This window comes from Macrobrachium rosenbergii, chromosome 18 (genome assembly GCF_040412425.1).
Source record: "Macrobrachium rosenbergii isolate ZJJX-2024 chromosome 18, ASM4041242v1, whole genome shotgun sequence".
NCBI classification, from domain to species: domain Eukaryota; kingdom Metazoa; phylum Arthropoda; class Malacostraca; order Decapoda; family Palaemonidae; genus Macrobrachium; species Macrobrachium rosenbergii.
Window position 1 is genome coordinate 8,799,234 of NC_089758.1, and position 10,000 is coordinate 8,809,233.

The 10,000-nt window shown below is 36.0% G+C and overlaps 1 protein-coding gene across 1 annotated transcript in view; it reads left to right on the plus strand.

Annotated features, from left to right (window-relative positions):
- The window catches only part of LOC136848081 (T-box transcription factor TBX20-like), a 308,981-nt gene that overhangs the window by 107,617 nt on the left and 191,364 nt on the right, over window positions 1-10,000 (plus strand). The window lies entirely within an intron of this gene.

Consider the following 10,000-nt stretch of genomic DNA (forward strand, 5'->3'; position numbering starts at 1 on the left):
TCCGCCAGCGGGGAAATGAAATGTAAATGCGATAGTTGGGAAGAATTTATGTCGTTGGCTGGAGTTGAGAATTTAATGTTGAGCATCGTGCTTCTGGCAACGTTTTTATTTTGCCGGATATCATGGGGGACAACATTTCGGGTTAATTTTCTGGGCCCCCTTTTCATATTTCCATATTAATATAAAGAGATCATGCCCTAACTTATGGTTCATGTGCAAAATGCCTTGATCTTTATGAATGAGGGAAAAAATCTACGTTGATCTTTCCAAAAACCCCAAAATGCAAAAATATATTTTAATAATGGCCATTAGTTCAAAGATTGTAAAACCACGTATAATCTGAATCCCTCTTTTTTATGTCCCGTGATATAATAGGCCACAAGCAGCAATTCTCATATTTGCGAAAAACGTTCCCATTTCCCTTTTAAAAAGTCTTTGAGCGCATTCGTCGGAGTTCCAAAACAAACAAAACAGTCTCATACAAACCGGGCGAGAGAGTTCCAGCCCGAATGTGTATCGTTGCGTCAGTTAAATTTGTCATTTCTCATAAACGTCAACAACTTTGCACATTTGCAAGAGAAGCATCCTCTCGCTCTTGAAGCTGCCTTGGCCATCAAGGGGGGGGGGGGGATTTTCCCGGCATGCTAAAAAGCGAAAGGTGAATATCGTCAGGGAGACCGTAACGAAGAACGTCGTTCGGAGAGTCTCTGGGAATCAGCTTCGCCTCTTTCTTCTTCTTCTTCTTCTTTTTCTCTTCCTTCTTCCTTCAGATGAGGGATAGTTCTGCTATATTTGAGACAAAAGGCAAAACTTTGTTGTGAAGATTTCCACCCGAGTCTGTGAATCATCTGCAATTTTATCTTCCCTTAGATGGATAGGAAAGATTATCTTCCCTTGGATGGATAGGAAAGATGAAATTCTGTTATATGAGTTAGCAAACAGTTCAAAGCTTTGCTCTGAAGTAGTTCTAAGGGAATCTTTCAATGAGCTAAATTTTCCTTCTTTAACATGAAAGATACATTTTGGTATATGAGTCTATAAAAACTCCAGAACTTTGTTGTGAAGTATTTTGACACGCACAAAGGGACTCTGTCTCTCTTTGAGTATTATTATTATTATTATTATTATTACTATTATTATTATTATTATTATTATTATTATTATTATTATTATTATTATTACCAACCCCCCCAAAACCATATGGGGAAGAAAAAGAAGAGCACAAGAAAAAGGAATAAGTATTAAATACACATAGTAATAAACAAATAAACAAACAATAAATATAAGAAAAATACACACGTACGACGAAGTAAAGAAGAAAAAGTCAAGAAAAGGGATAAGGTGACGAATGGAAACGATTCATAACAGTGTTATGACGTCAGCCTTGATTATTCTCCCGGTTGAGAAGAATCTTCCCCCTTCTTGATTAGTCGGTCCAAGCCCAAAGTGTCTACACCGGGCATCTGATTTCTTTCAGCACCTTATCGTTACTTACGGACTGCCATCGAGCAAGGGCTCGTGCTGGCATAGGGCCGGCATTTTGGGTCAAGATCAAATCTCTGACCGAACAGAACCCTGAATAGGAGTGAAGTCTCAACCATGAGGCAGCAGTTTCTAAGAAGCTGAACTCTCGAGCCTCACTGTGACATGAACCTCGTACCTATTGCAGTTTCTAAACATTGATTTAAATCTGTTCAAAGGTCATAGTGATACTGATTAACATCGGCCAATCAAGTGTAATTCGAAGAAAAATTTCTTAACTGATTATACCAAATTTTGCGTTATAAATGTAGTTAGGTGCATTCTATGGCAATAAGTATTCATGTCAACAATTTAAACAGTCAGTCGGTTAAGAGACTGAAAATTATTAACTGAAAGAATAATTCATCTTCGCATTGAAAGTTTCTGACATCAAAATGTTGAGCCATCTTCCAATCAATAAAGCCATTTCTTCTGATAAATTTCAGAACATTATTTCATCGCCTTGATAAATGGTGAAATTTGATGTGACTATTTGAATGTTGTGCAATTCTTTATGATTAGACACTTCAGAAAAACGATGTAAACAGAATGATAAAAGTTTTGTAATTGACGAGAGAGAGAGAGAGAGAGAGAGAGAGAGAGAGAGAGAGAGAGAGAGAGAGAGAGAGAGAGAGAGACTGGCTGAAACATTTTTATATATACCGGTGGATCTTACTATAGTCTTTCCAGATTGTAATATACATACGATGGGAACACGTACGTAAGTCGGTCTTCCCTAACAAATGTCTGCTAAAACATAAGATTACAGAACTTGAAAAAAATTAGAATCGGCTTTTGAAAAACATAGGAATTTTTCTTCAATGTTTTTCTCACTCCTTTCGTACCATCTGGATAGGTGTTTAAAAACAGAAATGTACTTTTTCATTACCTCCAACACGGAGGAGGCGTTCCTAGCCTTTGTGTCCTTGCAGCCGGGTTGTGTGAGAAATTTTGCGGGGAATTTTACACAAATCTGACAAAAAGTGGGACTTGAGACTGGCAAGAAGTGATTAGGTTTGGGGTGATGGGAGGAAAACGAGACCTTTTGTAGCGGGGTAGGGGTCGTCGGAGAGTTCAGCCTTGGCGGAGGTTTTCATTCCCCGAAATCTTTACCTGTTATATACTTCTCTCTTTCAGGATATTGTTGTCCGGTCATTTCTCGTTTGGCCCCTCCTAAACCTGGCCCCCGTCCCTTCCCTCTCTGAATAATATATATATATATATATATATATATATATATATATATATATATATATATATATATATATATATATATATATATATATAATGTATATATATGATCATACATTAAAAGAACGCAGAAATACTGCAAGTACCATCCTCTCTCCCTCTCTCTCTCTCTCTCTCTCTCTCTCTCTCTCTCTCTCTCTCTCTCTCTCTCTCTCTCTCTCTCTCTCTCTCTCAGAACACAGTGTATATGATGGTTAAAAACAAAACAGATGAATTATGCCGACCTTTTTAACATACTAATGCATACAGAAATGTTTAATACAGGGTCACTGTTCCATCTTGGCTTAACTTGATCATTAGGGCTCGTGCTTCTATTTTGTCCAGAAGCGAATATAATTTCGTAAAAATATGATCAAAACGTATCGAAAAATGATAAAAATTTCATCAAACGCATCTAAAAAAGATAAAAATTTCATCAGACGTACATCTGTGCTAAAATTAATCACTAAACTTGTATATGACGCGAAAAAATTTTATCGAACATATCTGACAGGGGAAAAATGTCATTAAATGTAAATGAAAGTTGTGAGAAATTATCATTAAGTGAATCTAAATGTGATATCAATCGTAACTTCAGCAAGATCACAAGAGCTAGGTTCCAGCATCTTGCATCTACCCAATAAATTTCCATATTGGTGGCCATAATTTTTCCACAATGGACCAAACTCGAAGTCATGGATGTTCGACGCCGATGTCACATGAACACAAACAGGAGCTACTTCTATTTTTCCACCAACACTGGTTAATTGGTTCAAGATTTGGCAGCAAGATGCTAAAAAATGCTTCTTGTGGAAACGCTTCTTAAGTGAAAAGGCCTAAGTGCACCTTCCGATAAAAGAATTCTTTAATTAAATTCAAACATGACTTCCTATGAGGTATTAATATAGTTTACTGTGACCTGAAGTCATTATAACCAGATAAAGTATGTTAGGAAAGTCAATATTAACAATCATCATCATCATCATCAATATCATTATTATTATTATTATTATTATTATTATTATTATTATTATTATTATTATTATTATTATTATTATTATTATTATGAAATAATTCATGACGAACAAACTCCAAACTTTATTAACTTGCAGAGCAGGCTTCCATAAAAAAAAAGAATGTTCAGATAAAAAACGCAGACACAAACACATAAAACCCGAGACAAGCGAATAACACCTTAAATTCCGATGAATAAAAATAAATCAATAACACTGGCTTTAACGGAAATCAACTAATCACAAACAAGGGTATAAAAGAATGCGCTCGCCATCATCCGTTAAAAACATTTACCAACATTCTGAGACTTATTACTGACTAGTAAAACACGCCAGATAGATAGTTAAGCATTTACATCGTTTAAGTGACTTTACAAACTGGCTTCACAGAGTTGTCGTCAACGAAATCCAATTAATATAATATCAATTTTTTCCTGGAAACAGCGACTTTACATGATATTTCGGTCTCTTGTTAATAGTTACATTCAATACTAGAGTTTGTGAGGGCCATACAAACGAAAAAGTATGTGCGCGCTCTTGCTCAAGGATTCACCTATTATAGTTCCTCGCTGGGCCCGCGTTCGAGTCTCCGGCCGGCCAATGAAGAATTACAGGAATTTATTTCTGGTGATAGAAATTAATTTCTCGCTATAATGTGGTTCGTATTCCACAATATGCTGTAGGTCCCGTTGCTAGGTAACCAATTAGACTTATTTTACGTGGCTAAGAACCAATTGGTTACTTAACAACGGGACCTACAGCTTATTGTGGAATCCGAACCACAGGCGGAGGTATATATGAGGTAAATATGTTACATCAATTATCCATTTGACCAGTCTAAATGATACTCAGAAAAAAGGGGGGAAGCAGATTATTATTATTATTATTATTATTATTATTATTATTATTATTATTATCATCTTCCCTACATATCCCAAATTCCTCCTGTAACAATAAGAAAGACTCCATCAGCCATTTTCTTCGAAGGGTAATTGTGCCAACCATTCTAATTACTTTATCCGCGCTTCGCTTTACTCCTGCCACAACTAAGCTAATGCCCTTGGCCATTACATATACACTCTTCCCTCAAACGGAGCTTCCCCCTTGCTTCCGTCTACGAGGCAAGATGTGCGGTAGATATGAGCTTCACTTATAAGTGGTCTTCATAGATCTAAGACTCGCGGGCGCCCTTTTGTCATTGCTTAAGATTAGTCACAGCCACACACTTTGACCACCTAGGATCCTCTTCCAAGCACAAGAGGAAGACCCCTGTCGTTAAGCTCAAGTTTAAGTAGGATGACATGGAGTTACAAGCTCACCTTAATGGAAGGGTCATATGAATCAAGAACAATCAGAGGGAGAGAGTTTTCTCTGACAATGTTCGTCATTTTCACGATCACCGAGCCTCGCTAGTTCTCTGAGACAAGTCAAGGCTTTGTTCCTCTCAGTCAGGTATTAGAGGAGATTTAGCTAGGTCAGCGATACCCAATTAGGGGTAAATTCATAACTGATTAATAGCAGAGAGAATCATGGACAGTACTGTACTTATGGATGATTAAATTACAATTTAACATCTTCATATGAATGTTTAATCATTTTGAAAAAATAAAAGTAATCTCAACAATTATAATAACAGTGGTATATGAAAGAATTTTCAGCTTAAAAGAAATACAGACAGTTGCTGCAAGTTAGTGTGTAGAAAACAATTATAAAATGTTATACTGTATTGCACATAACTAACTGGGGAGTATCGAGCAAGGTAATCTCAGCTAAGCTGGATGTTCTTCTGTGTTCCTTTTTGCTATTTGAAAGTGTAGAATATTCATCTACCTTCCGGTTGCGTTTCTTGTACACAATTTCCACCTCGCTTTTGAATTGCCGGTGTTTCTGATGACGCTAACGTTTTATACTTTGCTACATTTGAGCCTTGGGTCTGACCTCATCTTGTTTAGACTTTTTTTTTTGTTATAGGAATGGAATGGAATATAGAATTTAGGCCAAAGGCCAAGCACTGGGACATCTGAGGTCATTTAGCGCTGAAAGGGACATTGACTATAGAAGGGCTCGAAAGGTGTAACAGGAGGAAAACCTCGCAGTCACATAATGAAACCAGTGTTTGGAGAGGGTGGATAGCAAGATGGAAGAGAGAATATGAATGGAGGTACAGTAAAAAGTAATGCAGGGAGCTGCAGCTAGGGACCGAAGGGACACTGCAAAGAACCTTAAGTAATGCCTACAGTGCACCGCGTGAGGTGGACTGACAGCACTACCCCGCTACGGGGAGTTTTTTTTTTTGTGTTAGACTGATATCTGGATCTTCTGAGATTAATTAGTTTGTCTGTTAGTCTCTGCCTCTCTCCTCTAAAGAGAAACTCACTATTAACATTTAAAAAGCACCTGGAGTAATTAGAGTTTGATAAACAGTATCATCTCGCCAAAAATGGAAACCAATGTTCTTCTGGCAAGAGCAAGTAAATCTCATCAACAACCCTCTATTCTTATATCCAGTCTGATTGACTTCAATAGCGTGAAATCACCTTTCTCTCTCTCTCTCTCTCTCTCTCTCTCTCTCTCTCTCTCTCTCTCTCTCTCTCTCTCTCTCTCTCTCAACCCCCAGTAAAGCTCTTCCCTCTTTTCTGATGTGCGATTCTAGATGGACCATTCAAGAACTACCATATAATTTCCAAAAGATAAAAATATCCACCATATTCGATTTTCTTTGAAATGTGCAGACCGAACAGAAAGCCCCAGTCCTCTGATGATACGATGCCGAAGCAACATACAATACAAACAAATCTCCAGGCCCTGACCCCCAGCCGACGTCCTAGCTAAAGAAAATGACTTAGACATTTATTGAAAATGCATATCGCTGACTCTTATTTACATTTGCCGGTGGCGGATACCAGATGTAAATCCGTGCTTTATTTATAATTTTTTCTAACAAGGCCCAATGTTTGAATATTGAATATTTTTTTTTTGTCTAGAATATAAATTTCGCCTGGAAAAAATAATTCAGTAATGAGCTTCATTTGGAAGAATTTTAATAGAAATATCAGCTCCATGAAAGTTGAATTATAGATGTTTTGTAAGTTTTAATTACCAACGCTTATAAAATGCAGTGGCGTTACGCGGCTGTTGCATTTCCAAGGAAACATTTCCTTGCGATTTTTTCCTAAGAATTAAACATTGCCGATTTTCAATTTGCTGTGCGGGAATGATAAAGTTGTTTTCACTTTCATTAAGTACAAATTACGATTAACGATGGGATGACGGAATGCACAGAAATTGCATAAATTGCCAAATAACTCCACTTTGGCATACCTGCTGGGGGCACACACTTTTAAGTAATGTAATATGAAGTCACGCTTCATATCATCTGACATTCTTTTTGCTCCAAAGAATTTCCCATTAAGTGAATAAGGCTTCTTAAATGCGGTGTCGTAAGTGTGTGTTTTCTGGAATCAATTTGCATTTTGCCGCCAAGTTTCTTTTCCGGTGTGCAACTTTAGTAAATCCCCTTTCTCTGTTCTGTGTTTTAAACTGGAATCAATTTGCATTTTGCCGGAAAACCTCCTGGAACACCTCCTCAAAGAAAATTATATCTTATGGGCACAATATTGAAAGAACTTTGCTACTTAGACGTAGAAAATTTGAGTATGGTGACTGCTAGTTTATCAATTTCCCCCACAAAGTTCGAATTTTCGAAGTGATTTCCATCTACGCGTTCAAAAATGATAAAATTAACCGTAAATACTATTGTATTCTTGTTTTTCTGAAGCTCCAGTATCAACGCAAAATTCAAGGCAGTGAGAAACCATTCAGTCACAGCAACACCTTCACATCTTTAGAGGATGACGAATCCCTGTAATTCTTTTTGGCATAGGAGTTATTCATGCTAGCTCATTCGTGTAGAGGACTGAGTCCGACCTTGCAGATGCTGCAAATTTTTTTTTTTGCCAAGCAGTTACTCCAGCAGATACTGTGGTTTATCTACGTACATGCGAGTATGTCTCGACATTTGAACTTGCTCTGATGTTTAATTTCGATAAGAGCTGAACCATGAAACTCTCATTTAATCAGTAAACCAGGTGTCTTTCAATTTAAAACTGATCCACCTTATTCACTTGATCCCTTTGCTTTGCTTCTCTATATCAATGTTTTTGAATGTTACTCCCGAAGTACTTCAAAGCATTTATCTTCCATGTTCCACACTAAGTTGTAGCATCTTATAAATATTAGCAAGGACTGCAAACGCGAGAGCTAATATCTAAAATCTTGAATTCACTGTCGCCACGAAACAGCTATCTATTCGTTGTTTTATCGTTGTGATTGTGTCACGAGCGGACCTCCAGGTCTTAATGATAAGTATTTCGCTATTCTCGGCAAACCTTACATGATATCACTTTCCAACCTATAACTGGTATTTATGATTCATGCCAGTTTAAAGGAAACAAGTACAAACTAATGACAATCGGATATGAATGTAGGAACCCGTTAAGGAAATAAGAAGAAAAGTAGAAAACAGAGAAGAAGAAGAATAACTCGGAGGAAGATAAGGATAAGAAGAAGGCGCAGAAAAATAAAAAGATAGGTTAGGAGTAAGTGCAAGGGAAGATACAAAGGAGGAGTGAGGAGGAGGAGGAGGAGGAGGAGGAGGAGGAGGAGGAGGAGGAGGAGGAGGAAAAGAAGGCGTCTGAGGAAAGAAACAAAGCCTTCCCCAGCCGGAGCCACAACAGGAGATTCCGGAATTTATACTATTCGTTGACTTCTGAGTCGGATATGCAAAGTTGTCGCGGAAAACTCACCCGCTGATTCATAATTGATCACAAAACTCGTGGCTTTACCGCCCCGGGATTTCGTGTATTCCATAATATGCGCGCGTGCGGGCGGGCAAGAGCGAGCAAGCGAGCACGCGTCCGTCTAAACGTTATCTTGTTCACATAACATCTAGATTTTCTTTGGAGGTTTCTTTGTTCTCTGCGGGAATATACATTTCCTTTCGGTATGTCGTTTGTATTTTGTTTTTCAGTTCTTTCGAAATTTATTTAATTTCCGGTGATCCTATGCTTCCAATGGTTATTAAAAATCTTGTCGTATATATATATATATATATATATATATATATATATATATATATATATATATATATATATATGTGTGTGTGTGTGTGTGTGTGTATACATACACATTTACAAAATATCACATTTACAAAAGTATATAATATATGTATATATATATATATATATATATATATATATATGTGTGTATATATTATAAACATACATATATATATATATATATATATATATATATATATATATATATATATATATATATATATATATATATATATATATATAAAAAACTGAATCACGAAAATATGGAACCTGATGAATATATAAATAAAGATAAAATCCACAAAGGGAAGAGAAACAATGGAGTGCTGCAAGGCCTTTACTCTGCTAAGTAAAGGACTATATGTCGAAAGGCCTTGCACCACTCCATTGTTTCTCTTTCCTTCGTGGTTTTTGTCTATTTATATGTATACATATATACGTAACGCAAGTGTGTACGTATGGAATAGGGCAAATACACTGCAGTGAATTCCTGTATATATGCATATTCACATATTACGTCCACATACAAACCAATCCTAAATGACCTCCGTATTTATGGAAGTAAGTCACAGAAAGAGAACCGAGATTTTAAATACCACCAAAATCTGTTTAATTATTTTCTATAGTGATTCTGAACAATGAGCCCTAAAAGAAATGGAATGCTCGGATACCAAATTTGATAACGGCCAAACTCCCTGTAAACTCTTAGGTAATAGATATCAAATACAGATGATGATCAAATGTCACAGTAATTTTAGTAGAATGACCGAAGTGCAATAAAATGACAAGTGCTCCTTCTACATAAGGAAGTATATTACATTAGTTTTGGCAAATATCTATCTCTCTATGCATCTATCTATCTATCTATCTATCTATCTATCTATCTATCTATCTATCTATCTATATATAATATATATATAAATGTAAACATATATATATATATATATACAGTACACACATATATGTATTTAAATGTAATGTATATGTACACACACACACACACACACATATATATATATATATATATATATATATATGTATATATATATATATATATGTATATATATATATATATATATATATATATATATATATATATATATATATATATATATATAT